Raw genomic sequence first — 22,801 nt, 5'->3', positions numbered from 1 at the left:
CTAAATTAAAATTTCCCCCATTAGATTCATTCTCTCTCTCTCTGTCTCTGTCTCTCTCTCTCTCTCTCACACACACACACACACACACACACACGATTTCACTTCATTTACAGTGGTTCAGTGCACTGACCTCTGCATTTCAGAGCTGTCAGTTCTAATCAGAGCATGAATGGTACCAATTGAGTTACTGAAATAACACCAGCAGAACAAAACCTCAACAAAACCAAACCAAAAAACCTCTTGGCATGGCTGAACCAAAGTGCAACTAGTGGTGGCAAGAATGTCTAAAATACAAAGAGACAAATCCGTTTTTGCTTTTACAGTATATGTGTCATGCCAGCTCTTGACTCTGCCTCGTCTATTCTTGTGAACAGATGTATCACCGAGGATAAGAAAAGAATCTGATTATTTTTACATTAGCTTTTCTTTTTATGCTTTAATTCTGAAATAGAGAGACAAGGGCCATTTTATACAGAGTGGTAAGCTTCAAAATGACTTAAGACAAGAAAGGAAAATAGACAATTGTGGTGTTTCTTCCCCTGGAGACAGAATCTATAAAAATGAGAGAAAAAAACAAAGGCCTAGAGATGCTCCTCTTTATTTTTTTGGCATTACATTCCCATGTTCCCCAGATCACATCCTGAATCTGGGCCGTTGTTAGGAAAGCTAATATCTACGTGGAGCTGTCAAAGCACTGCAAAAGTAAAGAATCTTTTCCCCTCCCAGTGCAACAATCTTCCACATGCCAGGACACCAGTCCTTTAGCTTTGCCCTACCTGTATGCAAGGTAATTGTGCAACACAGAAGTAGCCATCCCTCTATCAAAATAGCTTCAAGGTATCTCTCTGTGCTCCCAGGCCTTGCTATCTTGCTTATCTTTTTGTTTTTTAAAACACATGTTCCCTAAGGGACCAAACAAGTGATGTCTTTTTTTTTTTTTAATGAGGCACATAAAATACCTCATAAACCATCTAGTAAAAAGTGATAAATGAATAACCATAGGGACTAAAGCTGACATAGGGAGCCTGTCAGAAGCTGGTGTGTTGGGAAGAGGTGTGGCCCCTTTCCAGGCTTAAGTCACCTCTAAGAGTCCAGCCAAGCACACTTCATTCCTCTAAGTCATCCATTCATCTATTCAAGTGAAAATGCAAGAGGACTCTGAGCTGACCAAGATGGTGATGTTCTCTGAGCAGCAGAAAGGCTCACGCCACCGAGACTCTTCTTTCCATTTGACTGAGTATGATGGTGCTCATTCTGCACTTGCTGTTTGATATAATGCTTGGTTACTGTTCTAAGTTTCCTTCAAATTCATTCACCAAGCATTTATTGAGTACAAAACACTGTGCTAGCTAGGGAATACAAAGACAAAAATGAAACAGTCCCTGCCCTCAAGGAGCTTGCATTTATTGGGGAAAAACAATGTATCCACAGAAAATTAAATACAAATTAATTTGTTGAGGGAAGTTAAACTGGGAGAGGAGGTGATTTAAGACAGATTTTCTACAAGAAGCGGCATTATCTATCAGGAAGCTAAGGATTCTGTGAGTAGAAGGTGAAGAGATAGTGCATTCCAGACATGGGTGCACTTTCTATGCAAAAGGCTGAGACAGGAGATGCAATGTTGTATATGGAGAAGAGGAAGAAGGTCATGCTAGCTAGACTCTGTGAAGGGTCAAAAAGCCTCAAAAAGAAGCCTGGAGTCAGACTGTGAAGACTTCAAAAGTCAGAGGAATTTTTCTTTTATCCTGGAGATGAGAGGGAACCACTACAGCTTCCTGAACAGGGATGTGTGACAGTCAGACTCAAACTTGAGGAATAACAATTTGGCAGCTATTATAGAGAAAGGGTTTGAGATGGGGAGGGACTAGAGGCTGAAGGACTAATGAGGGAATTTATTGCAATGGCCTAGGCAAGAAGAGATGAGAAGGTGAAAGGGGGTAGTGGCTGTGTGAGTGGAGAAAAGAGATGGAGAACTGATGAAAGAGTGTGTATAGCAATGAATTGACAAGACGTAAACAACTGATTGAATATGAGAGGTGATGGGGAGAAGAGAGTTAAGGATGACTCCATGCTTGTGGACCTGGGGGATGGGAAGGAACATAAACAAGAAAGTGAGGAAGAGGGAAAGGTTGGATGGTACAGTGTGATAAACATTTCTGCTTTGGACATGCTGTGTTTGAGATGCAGTTAATGATATACAACTGGTGTGACCTATCACCAGTTGGTGAATGTAGGAGTTAAGTTTAGAAAAGAGATTGGGGCTGAACACAGAGACAGACAGAAAGATGGACAGAGAGAGTCATATGCATAGAAGTGAATAGTTGAGTCCAAGAGAGCTAATGAAATTACCCAGAGAGCGTACAAAGAAAAAACAGAAGAGGGCCTAGGATGTAGTTCTGGGGTATATCTTCACATAGGAGGTGAGACAAGTATTATCCAGGAAACTAAGAAGGAAAGATCTGATAGATAGGAAGAGAATCCTAACAGAGCAGTGTCACAAAAACCCAGGGAGAAAAGGCAGAGGAAAAGGGGGGGATCTGCCCTATCAAGTCAAATGCACCAGAGGTGAAGAAGGATAAAGGCTGATAAATGGCCCTCAGATCTGGCAATTAACAGATCATTGGGAGTGATGAAATCAGAAGCCAAACTGAAGGGGCTGAGAAAGGAGTAGGGGGTAAGAAAGTGGAGGCAACAGGGTATCAGGAGCTTTTTCGAGGATTCAGGCAGGGAAAGAAGGGGGAGATAGGCTAGATAGAGACGATCTTGGTATGCTGAGGAAGTAGCAGGGAAGAATCCAGTGACTAAAGAGAGACTGAAAAGCCAGGGAGAGAGAAAAGAGCCAAGCTCTCGGAGAAGGTGCAAGGGGATAGAACCAGGGCAGCCACAGAGGGGCTGGGGTACGGAATGAGAAGGAAGAGCCACCTCTTCCCCGAAGATTAAAGCAAAGCAGGGAGAGTATAGAGGATGACACTGAAGTAGGGGCTGCAGCTGGAGGAAGAAAGACAGCGTGCAATGGAGGGCCTCGGGTTTTTCAGAGAAGTGTCTGGTAAAGTCCTTTGCTAAGACAGAAAGGGGAGAAGAGTTTGCTAAAACCCGGAATCCAAGAGGAATAAAGTTGCGTCAACCAATGAAGAGTGGAGTGGTGAGAGCCCATTTGAGAACACAGAACACGTTTTTAGTGTGAAATGTATAGTGCTAAGTACTGTGGTAGTGTAAACTTAGTAGTGAGAATGGTGGCAAGATGCGTAGCACTGTGGTTCAGTAGCACATACGTAGGAGTGACGGTAGACTGCAGCACTAATTCAGAGCTGGGATTTAGAAAGGTATGAATGGAGATAGGGACTTAAGGGCAGAAGACAATATGGAGTCAGACTGGTAAACTATAAGGTCGAGATTTTGAAAGGAGGAAAGTGAGACCAGACTAGGGAAGGGATGATGAGAGGGAAAGTGGAGTGACTGAAGGTTGAATTGAAGCCTGGGAGCAAAACACAGGGAAAGATGGAAGAAAGATGGATAGGAGGGAATGGTCCAATAGAGGAATACTGGAATTATGGACTATGAAAAAGAAACCCTGGTGGCAGATGATGAGATCAAGGGCATGACCATCACTATGAGTGGCAGTGAAGATGCCAATTATGAGAGATGAGGAGGGTAATTAACTTGGAAGTAATGGTACTGACAGGGACATTGACATATAAACTTAAAACCCTAAGCGTGGGGCCTGTTTGGGGTAGAGAAACTACAAACTAAGTTCTGAACTTTTGGAGAAAGGAATGACCTTGAGGCAGACAGATAGAGAACAGGTCATGACATATCTTGATGCAATGAGTCTTAGGACCATATCTTACATTGGCTGGACTTTCTGTCGTATCTCTGCTGCAGCACTGATTACATTGTCAGCACTCCACAAATGCCGGCTGAGTCATTCCTGTCAGTCCACTCTAGGGAAAAGGCTTCTATCTCCTCCCTCAGGAAAAACTGTTTCCCTGTCACATGAAGCTGACCCATCAGATGTTTTTCTATTACGGTGAAATCACCATCTTTCTAGCCCTTCGTCCTGATTAGTGAATCTTCTCTCTGGCCTTGCTTCATTTTGTCCCCATCTCCTTCCTGCTATACGATGAGTCTTTCTAGGTTTACTCAAATACTGGCCTTTGTGTTTGACAATGAAGGCAACTGAGGATAACTAATGCTCAGGGGATTTCAGCCTGAGAAAAAAAGCATCTACTCTGAACCATTTCTGCTTACACATACTGACTAGAAAGGAGATGGAGGGAAACAATGAAACAGAAATCTAGCATGGACCTCCGTAAATGCAAACACGCCATTTCCCCCATGAGAATGTGAGCCACTTGAGGGCAGGGACCATGCTTTTGCCTTTCTTTGTATCCCCAGGGCTACAAAGAGTAGTATGGGGTTTTCAGAGGACCAGCAGCACCTCCAGTGTGAGGGCTTGCTCAGGCGTGCAAATCTAAGTCTCCAAATACTTCATTATTTTAAATGTGATCTAGCTTTGGACAAAAAAGTGATCATTTGGTAGAATTAAAAGGTTTAAAAAATCCCAACAACACTAACCATTGAAATCTGCTATTTGGAGGCTGCCAGGTGAGAATATAAGGGACAGAGAAAGAACTTTTGTTGAGAAAACCAGGTGCTCAAGTTTGGGTGACAAAAGACATCTTTACAGCTAGCAAGGGGAGCAGTAATAAGGTAAAAGCTGGTTTACCTAGAATTCTATTAGCCAGAAATCTTTATTAATTTCTATGATCATAGGTATTTCTGATGAAGATCCTGAAACACAAAGATAATCAAGCTCCTTCCAAGTCATCAAAGAAGAATTATGTTTGTAACTTTGGTGCCAAGTTTAAAGTTTATTTTATGGTATTCTAATGTACAAGTAGAAAAATGACTGTATTTGGGATCAGATGCCCTATTAAAATTTCAGCCCTGCCACTTGGTACTCTGAGAGATCTTGGACAAGTCACTGGATCTCTTTGGAGCCTCAGGTTCCTCAATTGTAAAATGAGGGGAGTTGACTACAGAGGCTTCTGAGGTCCTCTCCAGCTCTAAATCCTATGATTCATTAGCCTTACACATATATCTTATTAACCAGAAGACTCAAGTCCCCCAATCAAGCAGCATAACTGAGAACTTGTTCTTTTTTGTTTAAGTTTTTTTTAAGGAACTTGTTCTTGTAAAACACAGGACAATACAGTGATATTTTTGTAAATCAGGGGTTCTTCACCTTTTTGTGTGTCACAGGCCCCTTTGGCAGTCTGATGAAGCCTATGGATCCCTTCTCACAATAAAGTTTTTGAATTTCTAAAATGAAATGTGTAGAATTACAAAGGAAACCAATTACAGTGCAATACAGTTATCAAAATGAACTTCCATTAAATAATCAGTCTTGCTCTTTACAGAACGCTAGGGACATTTCAAAGGGCTCTTGCAAATACAATAAAAATCCTGTTTTGCTGCAAGCATGGAAACAATTTCTTTAAAAAATATGATTTCAGAACAGAAACTGGGGAAGAATAGCATCAAGAGGTATGTAAGGGAAAGGGTGCGTGTTATATTGGGGGGGGAGTGGCTGGTGGTAGCAACTAAGATGGATCAGTTTCCATGTGCTTGAGCATTGGGAAGAGAATATGAGGTGGGAACTGAGGGGAAGGAAAAAGGAGATAGGGGTAGATGACGGAGTGCAACTGTGGGAAGTTCTACTGAAGAAAGAGTGTGATGTTAGACCAAGTCCAATTTGCCAGCTCTAAACAGCTGCTCACGTGGAAGCGAAAGATCCCAGGAGAGTATTCAAAGACAGGAAAACTCTGGTCTCCTTGCCAACACACCCGCCTTCTTTACATGCCACTGCTGATTAATTGGCCCCCAAGCCAACCCTGGACAGAAGTAGAATGCTGCTGTCACATAATGGCTGCTAATTTGTTTACATCCAATTACACAAATAACTTACTGTCTAACTTAAGAGTTAGCCAGCTACAGAGTCACACTCTGGACATCAAATACTTAGTCCAGAATGTGGGGAAGTGTGATCACACTGAAACCTATTACAATGAAGCACATGCCCCCCAAGGCCTTAGACATCCAAGTACCTGATGCCCCAAAACTGCTTCTACTGTGGTGTTGTCACTGAAATAGTCACATGAGTATTCTTCTGCCCAATAATGTGTCAACAGGCTTGGGGACACATAAATCATTAAAAAAAAAATCCAGGGCAACAGAAAAAAAAAAATTACTTTAGGTAGGACTGCAGAAGTTGGCAGAGGTAGGAAGAAATCACTTTCAAATTGCTTGGAGAAGGGTTGGCTTAATTACATGACACATGGGATGTGTGTTAATACAAGCAGTTCCCTAGCTTGCAAATTAGTTTTATTTCCAAAGTTTCTTTTAAGTCAGTTGTTTGTTATCCACAGAAACAATTTATAAATTGTGATAAAAATGACAGTATAGTAATACTTACCATCATGTTAACAAATGGTATCAACACTATATTTTATAACTTCTATTGTTGTTCAGGCAAAATCTTAGTTCAAAATTCTGATCCTGTGAACTAATAAACCAATACCAAAACCCTGTCTTTAGGAGAACTGTGTTGTCCACCCAAGGAAAGAATTTTACTTTCTCCTATCAGACAGCTAGGCCCAAATCACAATGGACAAGGGAAAAAAACAAAACACAACATTCCCTAACAGATTAAGTTGGCTGCAAAGGTAATGCAAATAGAGCTTGGTTATTCTCCAAAGAAAGCTGACTATGACAGTCAAGTCACAGATCGAGCCAAAGAAGCTCAAACTTGAGACACAGGGTAACACAGCTGGGCAGGGTAGAAGATGACTGAAGCCAGTCAGTAGTCTTATGGTTCCCTAAACTCAAGAGGAGTGTCTGTGGAAAGAACACCTCTCTGGACTGGAATGACTATGCCTCTCTTTCTTTGAATTCTAGCCCTGAACAAGCTTAGCCACAGAGTCTGTATTCTCTCTGAGTGTGAATCAGGATCCAGGGTACCAGGGCTTCTATTTCTCTAGAAATGAGTCAACCTAGGTCTATTTGTGTGCAGGGTTAGACTGAGGTTAAGAGAATGCCTCAGGGCATTTGGGTATGTGCCTATGGGGGAACATGCACTTTCCCCAAGTATGGGGAAAGTTGCAGTGACCAGCCATTCCTGGAAACTCTGCCCAGTGGCCTGATATCCTGGGAGTGTGGCCAGCCTTCAATGTGGAGGCCCCACCCTGCTGGATAGAATGTTTCTAACCAAAGAGCTCACCTCAGAACCTGCCGTTAAACTGAGCTACCTTTAGAGGTGGGAAGGTAGTAGGGGTAGTAGGTTGTAGTACCTACAACAGGCAGGGTTGGCAGCTACCAACACAACATGATGGTAAGAAGTACTTCAAAGGTCCCATCAGTCCTTCTCCCATACCCCTCCAAATGCTTCCCCCACCTACTGGCTGATGCCAGAAATTCCAGTTAGAGTCTCATTCCTTTGGCTTAACGAAAATACCCTTGGGAGTAATAACACTTTACTCTGCAATCTATCATTTCTATGGCAGTGTGACTGAGTTTCAGATTATTCCCCGAGAGTAGGTTTCAACAGGGAGAGAGTGAGGGAAGGTGAGAGATACTGGATGTGATATGGAAGAGGTCCCACTGACAGGGTAAAGGATGAAAAACAGGGAGGCAATGGGCACAAGGGTCACACGATCACAAAGGCCTTACATTTCTCTTTCTTCTTTATACTGTTTATTTTCCCCACAAACATTCTGAAACAAAGAAACACGGAGTACATTGTTTTTAGGTCTGTTTGAACTATGGACATCCAGGTATTGTTCTCATATTCCTAAGATCCAAGCACTGTGTGTGTGTGTGTGTGTGTGTGTGTGTATATAGATGCCTACTTGGGTACACTGATCAGCTAAATGCTAATTATTTATGGAAATGGCAGCAATTCCGTGATGCTTTGGATAAGGCACAGAGTAGGAGTCCTTAATTTGTAGTCAGTTTGGTAAACACACAGGAAATACCTTTATTTTAACAAAGAACTCCTTCTTTCTAACCTTCCACACAATCCATCAATAAAAAGGGAGGGAAGGCAACCTTTGGAAACTTCTCTCCTGAGGCAATCTTGTTAGATATTTGAAGGAAGGAGTTTGGTGAACACTATTTTTAAAATAAGGTTTTAGGTAGTCCCTGCCTAACAAAAGGTAAGAGTGATGAAAAACAAAACCCACTAGAATTCATTCACACTTACACACACACACACACACACACACACACACACACACACACACGCGCACGAAAAAGGATCTTACTCTCTTCCTCAAGCTAACTAGAGCCTTGACACAGCTGCCCTGAATTACACAAGTGTAAGGATTTAATTTACTGCAGTACGGCTCAAATTTGAAGTGGACTAATGGGCCTTAATACTGGACAAGGAAATTGAGTGTGTCATGACATCTCACAAAAGGTCTATTTTGTCAACCTATCAATTAGAGTCTTGGACACTTGATAAAGGAAGGAGGCAGCCAAGGAAAAAGGCTTTCTTTTTGCTACTGTCAAGGGATAAAAATATGAGTCCTACCCAAAATGAAGATGTAATAGAACTTGGAACCTAGAACTTCCAGTTGAAGAGTTTCTAACACTCAAAATATTTTCAGAACTAGAGAGGTGATTTCACCAGGTATTGTAAACTATTTATTTGGAATTACTGGGAAAGCACATTCTATTTAATTTAATTAATTAGATGCATCATATGTGGATTACTAATTTAAAAAAAAAGTAGACTACAGAAAAGTGTAACCCAGGCTGAAATTACATAGAAGACTATAATAGTTCAGAAGGCACATTGGGATACTGAAGTGGTACCTTTGGAACAGGACTGACCATTAACATTGTATACACTTTAAAAAAAATCTCACTAAGAATTTTCTGGTTGTTTAGATTCTGGATAAAGGGGGGTTCATGGTACTATGTAAATTAAGGAACTTGATGACCAAGAAAACCAGTCATTATCAAGACCTGCTGAGCAGCAGGGCAGGCCAGACTAGGAACATCTGGGGACCTAAAACTATTTATATTTACCCAGAAATTAGGTGGGTGGTGAGGTTGGAGGGAAAATGAAAGGTAATATGCAGATTTACTCACACTGGGTGACAGCAACACAGGTAGATACACTGTTAGGAGCTTCTGAGAACAGGTGGAAATAAAGGCAAAAAAGGTGGTTAATAGCAGGTAGGTGTCCTTCTAACCAGAGGGGCACGAATGGCATCCAGAAAGTATTAACAGCATGTAGCAAGAAGAACCCAGATATAGAAGGTGAGTTTCAATGGCAAATTTCCAGTAGGTGAGAGGCCTGTCAAGAGTCACTCAAATTGCAAGGCAGGGAATCAGGAAAGGAGGAATAAAACAGGTACCTAATGACCAGAATCCCAGGGTATAAGGTGAGAGGATTGGTCACGTTGAAAAGGGCAACTTCAACACAAAATCAGAATGGACCAAAAATTCATGCTGAGCCATTGAAGCTACAAATGCAAGGGTCTTTATGCTTCTATTTGGTAGAAACTATGTTTGGTGCCTTAGCCTAGGCCGGAGCTTACATAGTGTCAGCTGAGGAGACTATAGATAGGGAAATGAGTGGGGAGTAAGATTGGTCATTCTTTATATGTCACTGTATTTGGAAGGTTGCCTGTGCGATGTAAAGAGTTAGGAGTTAGGAAAAGAATTAGGAGTCAGGGAATCTAAAATGAATACTATTTAGGTGACTCTGAGTAAGTCATCTGATCTCTCTGAATCTCATTTTCTCCCTCTGTAAAGTGAGGGGAATTGATTAAATGACCCCTAAGGTTTCTTTCCACTCTAATGCTAGGATCCTATAATCCCAGTACTTGTACACTCAAAGCAATTTTCATCTACTTACAAAATTTTCACTGGCAAATCTCTTCACTGAAGATATGATGACCTCTTTCTATTGTTCCTTAAATCCCTACACCAGGAGAATACAATATTTGCCAAGTACCACATGGAACCCAGCAAGGAAGCTACTTTCTACAAGGAATCAGCCAAACTGTAAAGAATTGTAATTTCCCTAAAGCCATTGTCTAATCATGCCAAGAATCTTCAGGGTTCCCCAATGTTTCTAAAATAAAATACAAACTCCTCAGTTTGGCATTGAAAACCCTTTAAACCTGGCTCTAGGTTACCTTTCCAGGCTTATTTTACATTATTCCGCTTCTGCATTATTTTGTAGTCCAGTACTGGTTGTCTGAGGGACCTGAAATGCCTTCCCTCCTCACCACCACTCCCTTAGAATTTCTAATTTCCTCTGAGATTAAGCTCATCAACGACTCACTGCCCAGGGGAAGCATTTCTTCGGCCCTTCAGTGTTTAGAGTTTTCTTGATCCTCAGTTGAAATGTATTTTTTAAAAAAATTATTTGTACAAAGACTTTTTTGTTGTTGTTTAATCTTTCCAACTTATAGCATCTAGCATGGTACCGTTTCTATTTTAGGCACTTAAAAAACGCTTGTTGGGGTGAACTGAACCTCATACTTTAAAGCTCTTTCCACAACAATCCTGCTAAAATGGTATAATAAGTATTATTATTCTCATTTTGCAGATGAGAAAACTGAAGTTCCATAAGGTCGAGCTTGTATTTACACAGCCAGAGATTGTATAAGGTAAGATTTGAACCTAGATTTCCTGACTACAAATTTAGTGCTCTTTCTACTACCTTTTAGGACCCATGAAGTTAGTGTGTGTGTGTGTAGTGGTGTGTTGCTGGAGGTATGGGAGGGAACTAGGTCTTGAGCAGAAATGAATATATAGTTTCAGCCTAACAGTCCAATTGGGGCTAGAAGGAGAGGAAAAAGATTGGACAGAAGCATTCTATGACATCTTACACTACACTGGCAGGGCCATGTTCCTATCAGAAGATGAATGTGTTTGAGGATCCAGAGAACTATAGAACAAAGGAAAACACAAATATCATCCATCTAACCCTAAATCAGGATATAAGCAAAATTAGTAGGATGGGCTACAGAATTCTTTGACAACTATTTGCTAACTTACTTGCAATTTTTAAATGGAACTGAATTCATTAAAATTTACAAACAAACAAATAAGCCTCTGAACATTGCTCCTTACCTCTCACTTTTACAGTACCCTAGCATCATATTTTCAGGACTCCAGAAATGGTGTCAGCTCAAAAGGACATTAGGAACGAAAAACACAAGTACTTACAAATGCCCCCAGGAACCTGTTACAAATTGCCCCCCACATATGAACAAGGTGATGTGCAGGCTGTACTTTTGTAGTATTTTCAAGGAGATTTTCTGTGGGGGAGGGGGAGGTCTGAAATCCTGCTCTGGGGCCATTTCCTTTGGGTCCTTTGGTAGAATCTGCAGCTTTTACACAGCAGTGTGGCAATAGGGGAGCTTGTTTGCCTGGCTGCTCTGGTGGTGGGAACTGTCCATATGGTTAATAGCTTTATCCTAGTCATCGTCTAGACACAAAGAGTCTTATCACAGTCATTGTTTAAATATGATCAGACAGAGCAATCCTAGCATAGTCATCATCATACAGAATTCTAATAAGAACATCTGAGATTTAGAGAGATATTGGACATCATCAAGTCCAATCCCCTTATTTTACAGATGAGGAAACCGAGGTCTAGAAAATTAAGTGTTCTGGCCAAGGTCACACAAGAAAGGGGTCAGGGGAAAGTAATAAGCACTTATTAAGCACCTACTATGTGCCAAGCACTTTGCGAATATCACCTCATGTGATCCTCACAACAACCCTCGAAGGTAAGTGCTCTTATTATTCCTATTTTACAGTTGAGGAAACTGAGGCAGATGAAGGTTAAGCAACTTGCCCAGGGTCACCCAGCTACTAAGTGTCTAGGGTCAGATTTTAATTTAGATCTTCCTAACTCTAAGCCCAGTATGCCACTGAGATGCCTACAAGGAGTAAGTGGCAGAAGTGGGATTCAAATCAAAGTTTATTTACTACAAATGTAGCATTCTTTTGATTAAACCCACCACATGGCCTTCTATGTGAGCTCATATCAAATACTTAAATTGCAAGGGATGGGCTAACTCCTAAAGGACTTTGATCTCTCAATACCATTCTTCAAGACATTTGCTCCGCTTACACAAATTCTCTCAGCAAACAGCTTTGTTCTTCTGAGATGGGTTATAGGTAATCTTTTCTCCAAGAACCCTGACCTCTGAATAATAACTTGGAAACATGAGGAATTCTACTTACAGGGAATGAGTTCTGATAAATGTATTTGTCACAAGAAGACAAATCATAAAGATCACATCCATGCTGTATTTTTGAGAAAGAGGCATGAAGTTGGCTGTCCTGCCACCTTCCCGGAGTCAATCCCCTAGTCCCCACCCTCCTCATCACCCCAAGAGAAGACTAGACAAATCCAGTCTATACGCATACTGAGATGGGTTTCCAGGGTGAGTGACACACTTCTCAAGACCTTTGAATTTTTTAAAAGAGTAACCAGAGGCTAGTAAAATGTTTAGTACCCATAGACGCCACTGCACATTCATTTGTCTCCTTTATTCCCCACAAGTTTCCTTTGTGATACAATAATCAAAGGGGTTTAATAACTGGTGTAACAATTAACCTTTGAGTTTAAAAAAAATTCTCTGGTTAACCCTACAATTCATGTAGATTATCCCTACAATTTCTGTGATGGAAAAGAGAGATACAAAAAAAACATAAAGTCAACACACCCACATACTTCCCACCCCCTATAACTCTATCCTTGCAAAACAATCACAAAACAGAAGCTGAATGTTTACAGAGAAGTTATTTTTATATCCACTTACTATAGAGTCTCCTTAGCCACAAGCCTAAGGCCTGGGGCCCCAAGGCCCTCTTCAGAATGGAAACTTTCTGGAGCAGGACTTCTTACCAATTTCCAGAAACAGGCATGTTTTTCATTAGCATGCACAGTGTTATAATAAATGATGCACTTCCCTTTCCACTTTACGATTCTTAAACACGCGACAATTTTGCCCAGAATGTTTTTGATCACATGAAGCAGGCTAATCTAAAGGTATGGGCTGAGGGAAAAATTAGGGAGCAGGGGGGGATGGTACAAATGAAGCAAATTTATCGAGAGTAGGAATGTGGTTTAAAATGAGTCCTGGGCTATCTTGTCAATTTAGGGTATAGGTCTCATGTTCCTAGGTATGATTATGGCTTGTGAAGGCAAGAGATGAGTTGAATTCAATAAATGACCCCACAAAACACACATATGTAGAAGAAATAATGTCAATCACAATACTTCTCATGACTCCTTCCACCACCACTTTTGTTCTCTTTCTTCTAAGGCAGTAACTACCTTTAAAAAATGTCTACTACTGTAAGAAAGGCATAGTATCATATGTGACATTAGTTTTATAGTGGTGTGCCCACAATCTTTCCAGACAGGTAAGAAGATTTCCACATGCCTGGGGTCTAGGGACAGAATGGTTTACTCTTCCCATTATTCTAAAACAAAGAAAGGAAAAGTGAGCCATGGTAAGGGGTGGGGTAGGGTCTGGCCCTGGAAAATAATATTGGATGAAATATTTTCATCCAGGTGAAAATCAGGAAAAAATGAACACCATAGAAAAGGACTAGAAGACACAAAAAGGCTGTACGTAGAATAAGGGGTCTGTGTGAAAAAGGAGAGGCAATTAAGCCTTTGTAATATAGAAAGGCTAATTGTATGTCTTGTTTTAGCAACATCTGGGTAAATCATCTCCTAACTCCATGGTAACTCTCTTAACTCCAACAGGCCATCCCTGAAACAGAAAATGGAGGGCCCACAAAGTACTTGAAATTTCCCCAACTTCCCATACCCTGGGGACCTAGCTGCCAGCATTAGTCCCAGTAGTGCTGACTTTATCAACAGCAATAACCTAACACCATCATGGCTGCTAGTATCTGAAGGCAAGAACACATGTGTCTGAATGGTGACAGAGATTTCAATTTTGTGGTGTAATGAAAAGTGACTCAAGAGTGAGGGGACTGGGGTCTGTCTAGTCCTGGCTCAGCCATTAACTAGCTATGTGCATATGAGCTAGTTGTTCAAAGTTGCAGAACCTCAGTTTCTCTTTTTTTGAAGTGAAATGAGTCTTTCAAGTCCTTTCTAATCCCCAAAATTCTATAATTCAAATTAAACATGAAAAATAAAGTTATGGGTCAATCCATAAGAGGACTATTCAAAGAAATAAGAGATCTTTAAATGACATACTTAACTGACCTTTTGGGAGCTGACACTATAGAGAATGACTACCAAACTCTTCTACATGCACACACATGTATATGTATGTATATGCGTATATGTGTACATGTATGTACATGGGTGCATGTACATACACACATTCATCCTTGAGTATCATTTTCAGAAATAATTTACTGGAAGTCTGAAGAGATCTTTTTAAAATCTACTTGGGAATTTATTATATTATTAACTTCTAAGCTTTTTAAGTTTTGCCTTTTCAGTTCCTACTACAAGGGCTACTAAGGAAAAACTTAAAGAAGTGGATAGCTAGTTACTCATTTATCTTGTAATAATGAGTTGGGTTGGACTACAAGATGATCTCTTTCAAACACAATTTATCCCAATTCTCACCTTTCAATGAGACAGTAAGTTCAGTGAATAGAGAAATTGTATCTTAGTCCTTTGTATCTCTTTCAACAACAGCCACAATGGATTCCAAATAGTAGGCCCTTAATAAATATTTGTTTAATTGATACACTGGGGTCTATGGTTTCTAAGTTGCATAACAAACTAAAAGCACAAGCCCAGAAACTCCAGAGCCATCAACTGTGGAGATTAAACACTACTTCACTCACTTATTCCATCTCTCCTTTCTTCCTTCATTCAAGGAACAACTAGGAAGAACCTATGGTATATAAGTCCTGGGCTCAATCTTTGAAGAGATACAAAGTTTAGGTGAGAATGTCAACTGCTACCATGTCTAGTAGAAGACATATATACAATTATAGTACATTTGTAATACCAAAACACTACGTGAAGTCTGAATGGGAAGATTACCAGTGATGGTGGGCGGGGTAGGGAGGGGAGGAGAGGATGGGATCTAATGATGAACTTCTGATAGTAACATAACTTCTAAAAGTGACATACACACCACAGATAAGCAGGGAAGAAATAAGCACAGAGAAGAAAGCTAAACAAGACTGTGGTTCATTAGAAGGTGTGAAGGTATAGACATAAAGAGATGGAACACTGGCTACAGAAATAGAGACTGTTGAAGAAGTTAAGTCTGGTCAACAAGCATTTACTTGGTGCTTACTGTGTGTCAAGAACTGTGCTGAGTGCTAGGATATAAAGAATGGCCAAAAAAATAGTCCCTATTCTTTAGAAGCTCTTAGTAAATAGGGAAAATTGCATGTGAACAACTACATACAAACAAGACATATACAGGATAAACTGAAGATGATCTAAGAAGAAAGTCACTAAGATTGAGGACTGGGAAGAGGTTTCTTGCAGAAAGTGGAATCTGAGCAGAGGCTTTAAGGAAGCCAGGAGGTGGAGGTGAAGAGGGAAAGAATCCCCGCTATGATGGACAGCCAATGAAGATGCCTGGAGCTGGAATACGAAGTGTCATGTTTGAGGCATGGCAACAAGGTTAAGTGTCACTGGATCTCAGAGTACGTAGAGGAAGTAATACGTAAGAAGACTGGAAAAGCTGGAAGGGATGAGCATAAGGAAGAACAGGTCTGTACAAAGAGCTTACTCTTGCTAGGGTGTGCTGCTGCTTTTCTTAACTGGACAGGATGAGAACATTTCTGAGCTTCTCAGCCATCAGAAAAGAAAAGGCTTTGGTTTTTCCCCCCAAGATGAAACCCATAGAGTTTAGGCTTACCTGCAAGATTGACATCAGGGGAGAGATAAAAGAAGGAAGGGAGGAGGTTAACTTTCCTCCATCATTCTACCTCTGCTGGTATGGAGTTGGGGAACTGGAAGGCACACACGGGCCTTTGAATTCTTGTTCAAGTTAGGAAAAAAAGCAAAGCCCATCATTTCTAAAGCGAGAAGCAACCAGATACAAAATGCAGAATCTGCCTTTATCTTTCAGTTTTTATATATATTTTTTTTATACTTCAGAATACCTAGTTTTTACTGTCCGTCCCTACTTACCATTGTAGAGGTGGTAGAAGTATTTTTTGTTTTATCATTATCTTTTTCTGTTTCAGCTTAATCTTACAAATATTTGTTTCTTTTCTATGTCCAGGATTTAGATAGTGACATAAAAGGTCAGAGTAGTTAGGTACCTTCTTCAAGGACAAAAAGAATCTACTCTTTGAAAGGGAAACACACACACACACACACACACACACACACACACACACACACACAGGCACGGGGGATATTTTGTGGATCGTGGGTTTTTTTGGTCTGTATCATTCATCTGGTTGTTTTTTGTAGTTTTTTTACATGTCAAATCATGCAAAACATATCAGCCACCATGCAAAAAGAAAAAAAAAAGCTTTAAAAAGCAAGAAACATAAAGAAAGTGAAAAAAGTACACTTCAATCTACACTCAGCATTCATCAGTTCTCTCTCTGGAGGAAGATAGCATTTTTCATCATGAATCCTCTGGAATTGTCATGGATCACTGTATTAATCAGGATAGCTAAGTCTTCCACAGTTGAGCATTATAACAAAGTTGCTGTTACATGTACAATGTCCTGGTACTGCTCACTTCATTTTGCAACAGCCCATATATGTCTTCCCAGGTTTTTCTGAAATTATCTTGCTTATCATTTCTTATACCACAATAGTACTCCATCACAATCATATATCACAACTATTGATAGGCATCTCCTCAATGTCCAATTCTTTGCCACCACAAAAAAAAGTTGCTGTAAGTATTTTTGTAAATAAAGTCCTTTCCCCCTTTCTTTGATCTCTTTGGGTTACAGACCTAGTAGTAGTATTGCTGAGTCAGGGTATACAGTTTTACAGCCGTTTGGGCATAGTTCCAAATTGTTCTCCAGAATGAATGGACCAGTTCACAACTCCACCAACAGTCCAGTAGTGTCCCTATTTTTCCACATCTCTTCCAGTATTTATCATTTTTCTTTTATCATGTTAGCCAATCTGTTAAATGTGAGATGGTACCTCAGAGTTGTTTTAATTTGCATTTCTCTAATCAATAGTAAGTCAGATTATTTTTATGTGACTATTGATGGCTTTGATTTCTTCTTCTGAAAGCTTCCTGTTCACTTCCTTTGACCATTTATCAACTAAGGAATGGCTCTTATTTTTATAAATTTGATTCAATTCCCTACATATTTGAGAAGAAGCTTTTATCAGAAAAACTTGCTGTAAAAATTTCCCCAGTTTCCTGCTTTCCTTCTAATTTTGGCTGCATTGGTTTTTTTGTGCAAAGAAATTTTTATCTCATGTAATCGGAATTATCCATTTTGTTTCCCATGATCTACTCTAGCTCTTCTTTGGTCCTAACTCTTCCCTTGTCCATAGATCTGACAGGTAAAATTTTTTTCCATGCTTTTCTAATTTGCTTATGACATCACCATTTATATCTAAATCATTCATTCATTTTGACTTTATCTTGGTATACCGTGTGAGATGTTGGTCTATGCCTAGTTTCTGTCAAATTGCTCTCCAGTTTGTATAGATTATGCTTTATTGGATCTTGGTTTAGAAATGGAAGACACACATGGTTCTGCTGAATCAGTACTGTTTTGATAGCAGGTAATGTCTCACCCCTATATTATCAACTCACATAGTATGCTGACATGACATTCATAGGTTATGGCTGTTGGATAAGAGAGTTAATTTGTCCCTTTCGATGGAGGACATAAGTTCTCCTGCTTGCCTCTCTCCCCTTTCTATTCCATCCTTTATTCATGGACTACTCATGAAAGATGTACCGAAGGTATATTCCAAATGGTGTATCTGATTATTGGATTGAAGGAGAGGTAACAGTAAAAGATTGAAATTTCAAAGTTTCAAAATATGGAAGTCTGGGTGAGTGGCAGTATCACTGTCAGAAACTGTGAAGTCAGAAGAAAGACGTTTAAGAGTAAAGCTTAGCTTCAGAAATCTTGAAGTTGAAGCAACAACGAGAAATTCAAGTAGAGATGTGGTTATAGATCAGGTGTGTGTGTGTGAAGGTCCTGACTCTTCAAACATTGGCTTTTACATATATGCTACCAGTAAGCTGCGTTAATAGGTTTAAGCCTTAGTTTCCTAGACCAGTAGAGAATAGATTCTATTATTATAATTATATTATATTATGTATTATAATATAATTATAATATAATATAATATGATTATATTCCAGAGAATAGTTCTGATATCTTTTAAGGAAAAACTATCATAACTTGCATGAGGTATGCTGTAGGTAAAACTAGCCCAGCCTATAGGAGAAACTTTAGTAAATATTGCAGCTACCACAAATGCTCCATAGGTGCTTAGACATGTGGGTCAAGAGGCTGTAAGGAAGGTCAGGTATAGAGATACTGATTTTGGGGTGATCTCTACATAGGTGGTAGTAGAAGCTGTGGGAATGAACAACTTTGCCAGGGTAATGTGTATAGACAGCTAAGAGGAGAAGACCAACAAGAAACAGTGCGGAACAGCCACATCAAGGAATCAAGAACAGGATGAGGATACAGCAAAGGAAACAAAGAAAGAATTGCTAGAAAAATAAGAGAAAATATGGTATCTCTGAAGCCAATGGAGAGTACTCCAGCAGAAAGAGGTGGTCAACAGTGCCACATGCTGCAGAAGTAAGTGAAGATGAGGACTACGAAAGAGCAATTAAAGTACCTATTATCATTAATCATCTTTGAGAGAACATTTTCAAGCTGTAAGGGCAGAAACTAGATTATTAGAGGTTGAGGAGAGAGTAAACACTAACTAAGGCATTGGTTATGGACCAATTTTCAAAAGGTTTAGCCATTGAGGGGAAGAGAGAGATAGGACAGTAGCTAGATGGGCAAGAAGGGCTAAAAAGAGGCCTATTTGATTTTAGTTCTGGGGAAACCTGAGCATGCTTTCAGGGAAATGGAAAGACATAAGTCTTCCACTAGGAAGGGAGGGGTAAAAGAAGAGGAAATGGTTGCTGGAGGAGCAGGATCCTAAGAGAAGTGAGAAGGAATGGGCTTAAGGCATTGGCAGGGGAGCTAGCTTCAGTAAAAAGTAAGGATATCTATTCTTTGATTACAGGAGAAGAAAGTGAAGACGGGTACTAAGAAATATTGATGAAGGGAGCAAAGGCATAGAAGGAGATTATGTTGGATTGCTGTCATCTTCATAGTGAAGTAGAAGGCTCTGAAGATGAGGAGAGACAAAAGTTCAGTTGGGTAAGGAAGGAAAGGGGGTGAAGTTTTGGAAATGTTCCTGAATGGAATGAGATAGAGCATTGATAAGAATAAAGAAGGAAGATGGCTGAGTCCCAGTAGGGCCTAGCCCAGGTCATAGAGCCATATATTTGATTTTTAAAAATTGATTTTTATTTTCTTATTAGTTATTTCCCAACTGCATATTTTAAAATAATTTCTAATGATCATTTGTTAAAATTTTGAGTTTAAAATTCTCTCCCTCCCTCCTTACGAAGGCAACTTGACATTGATTATATATTCGAAGACATACAAAATATACTTCCAAATCAATCATGTTGCAAAAGAAAACATAAACAAAATAAAACAAATAAAGGGAGTAAAAAACTATGTTTCAATCTGCATTCAGAAGAACCATATATTTGTACTGTCTGAGTACAGAGACAAAGATATTCTCCACTGAGGAAGAAGTGAAAAAGGGAGCAAATGAATTAGAACCACTTTATGACAACTAATGCTCTGTAGAGATAGTTCCCTGTTTTTCCTGAAGTTGTACTGGTTGTGGAAAGCTCACCAGCGCTATGGAAATGTGAATTTATCTTGATCACTGAAACACCTAAAGTTGGCCCCCTTTCAAACCAAAGCGTCTTAATCTATGGTAGATCTTCTCTTTGGGCTTTTCTATTAATGAACAATGAATAGGATTTCAGGAGAATGTCTCAAAGTATTTGAAAGCCCTAAACTGTCAATCCCCCATACATTAATTCACATTCGTTTTGGTACTACATTTTAATTCCGTATAATCCTGTAAGCTTTACCCCCAAAGATAAACTCAAAGGGAAGTCTAGATTTTGAAAAAGTGGCTTGATTTTTTGTCCTCAAAGGAATACAATTCAACCGTCCTCCTTCCCTCAGGATCACTTGTTCTTTAGTCATTTCAGGCTTTCAAGTAGCCAATGGGGAAAGAAAGTGAACCCAGAATGGTCAGAATCCTATTTGCATGTCACTGGACAAACTCAACAAAATGTTAACTGAAACCTGAAGCAGGTGTCTGTCCAGGTCTGAATTCAGCTGAGAAAAACCCTGCAGTTCTTCAGCTGTGCATTTTAAAAGTACATGTTGGAAGAATAATTAAATAGAACTTGTTAGAGAGAGAAATGGAATACTCTGGAGGGTTAGAGGACAGGGCTTTGGCTCGGACTCTCACACTCATGCAATCTTGCTATTTATTAACAGGGAAAACAGCACTCTTGAAAAATTGTAGCCTTTCGTATATTATTTACCCCAGTATAAACAAAATAATAAAGAAAAGTAGTACTGACTACAGCCAGAGGAGACTTCTTTACTTCTGTTCAAGTCTCTACCTATTTCAATTCTTCCTGCATGGGAATAAAACCAAAAATACCCTAAACTTTTTCTTTCTTATGTGTCCCTAGTTACCATAACAGTGCCTGGCACATAGTAGGAGCTTAATGCTTGCTGAAACAAAGCTAGTAAGTATAAATCCTGATTCTTATTTTTATTTACTGTTTCCTTGCTTGTAAATTAACTGGGCCAAAATGCCTGATGGCATCGGTCTGGACTTGGGTTAGGTTTTCAACCTCCTCCCTGCCCGATGATTTCAGCAATTATTTTTAGATGGCTCCCCGTTTTCTGTAGGCAGGCACTTTTGTTATTCATATCATTGTGCTTTCTCTTATGGCATTTCCTAGGCAGGTTTCGACTCTATATTGGGCTAGTGTTAGTAGAACATTTTTTTTTCCAAAATATTTTTATATAAGTATGACTGTAAAAGGAAGTCAGCCGGTCATGGAGGGAGTGTGAGAGAGAAGACAATGGGCAGCCTGTGTGCTATGCTGGTGCCCTCAAGATATTTCAAGTACAAGGCAACGGTTCCTAGTGCATTGGGTGGCTTTCCTGGAGAGGATGTGCAGATGGATGTGAATCCTACAGGCTAGGAAGGCAGGAAGGAGTTACAATCTGTGCCAGTGGAGGGGTTGCACATATTGATGAAATCATAGATCTATCACAAAGTATCCAAACAAGCAAATTAGAAAGGATGCTCCAGGAAAGAAAAAAATTGGAAACTAGCAATGGGGGCCTATTGATTCTCTAATTTTATTTTTTTCCTACCATTTTGGATCATCTTTCCATTTCCAGTTAGCTTCTCTTTCTGCTCTCCTTTTCCTGTCCACGGACAGGAACTATTGTTTTTGTTCTTAACTGGAAGAGGGAAAAAAACCCACCATAGCAAGACTCCAGATTCGTACTTCAGGTCAAGGGACAGCAGTAATGGAACATGTATCTTTGTGACAATACTGTTACTGGAAATGAATGTGAATCAAATAGCTCAAAATAGGGACAGAAATTAATATCTGAACAGGGAAGTATGACCAACCACTTCTTCAGTTAGTATCAGGTCAGCATAATAATGTTTAAAAACACATGACAAAATGCTTTTGTGGCCAGAGAGAAGTAACCGGAACAAACCTAAACAGCACATTTCTCTTTTAAAGGATTCATTACCAATATATGCAAAGAACTAATTCAAGTTTCTGAGAATAAGCCATTCCCCAATTGATAAGTGGTCTAAAGATATGAACAGATAGTTCTCAAGGGAAGAAATCTAAACTATCCAAAGCAATATGAAAAAAAAAAGTTCTAAATCACTAATAACTTAAGAAATACAAATTAAAGCAATTCTGTGGTTCAACCTCACATCTGTCAGATGGCAAAGATGACCAAAAAAAAAGGACTGATATCAGAGTGCTCACTGGAAAACAGATAAATTGATGTACTTACTATTGTCGAACCTGTCGATGGGTCCAACCCCTCTGGAAAGCAGGATAGAAAGCTCAGTAATTTTAACAGGGCTCACCTGGGGGCAACAGGTATGCCACTATAATGTAAACGATTCTTAAATCTTGGCTCTGTCTATTACTCACTATGTAACCTTGGGCAAAATACTTAACTTCTCTGGGCCTCAGTTCTCTCATCTGTAAATATGATGAATTTGACTAATGGGTCATTTGACCTGAGTCTTAGTTTCCTTACCTGTAAAGTGGCAATGATAATATTTTTACAATCTACCTTGAAGGGCTTATATGAGTAAAACACTTTATAAACTCTAAGGTGCTATGTAGAGCGGAATTATTGTAATTATAAAAGGTAAGGTCTATTAAAAATTAAATGAGAGGGCTAGATTAGATGATCTCCAACATCTTTCTTCAAACCCTAAACTCTTGTTATTCCCTGGAAAGTTGGTGAACCATTCATCTCAGTTTCATTGAAATTGTCTCATTGTAGCCCTGAATTTACCAGTATACTGAAACTGGCCCAATTCATATTAATTTGGAGGCTGGTTTAAATTTGTAAAGTATGAATTATAGTATGTTTTGCAAATAAATTTGGATTTTTTCTTTGAAAGTTATACAATAACTTGAGG

General features: G+C 39.6%; 2 protein-coding genes across 5 annotated transcripts in view; one reads left to right on the top strand and one right to left on the bottom strand.

The window, feature by feature from the left end:
- The window catches only part of LOC114052094 (uncharacterized protein C7orf50 homolog), a 338,906-nt gene that overhangs the window by 126,928 nt on the left and 189,177 nt on the right, over window positions 1-22,801 (bottom strand). The window lies entirely within an intron of this gene.
- The window catches only part of LOC114052092 (probable G-protein coupled receptor 146), a 47,643-nt gene continuing 35,466 nt past the window's right edge, over window positions 10,625-22,801 (top strand). The window contains exon 1 of the mRNA XM_027874528.1: window positions 10,625-10,685. The gene's annotated coding sequence lies outside the window, so the exon portion shown is untranslated. The remainder of the gene's footprint in view (window positions 10,686-22,801) is intronic.

This window comes from Vombatus ursinus, unplaced genomic scaffold (genome assembly GCF_900497805.2).
Source record: "Vombatus ursinus unplaced genomic scaffold, bare-nosed wombat genome assembly UNPS02014807.1, whole genome shotgun sequence".
Taxonomy (NCBI): domain Eukaryota; kingdom Metazoa; phylum Chordata; class Mammalia; order Diprotodontia; family Vombatidae; genus Vombatus; species Vombatus ursinus.
This window is presented reverse-complemented; position numbering and strand designations above follow the sequence as displayed.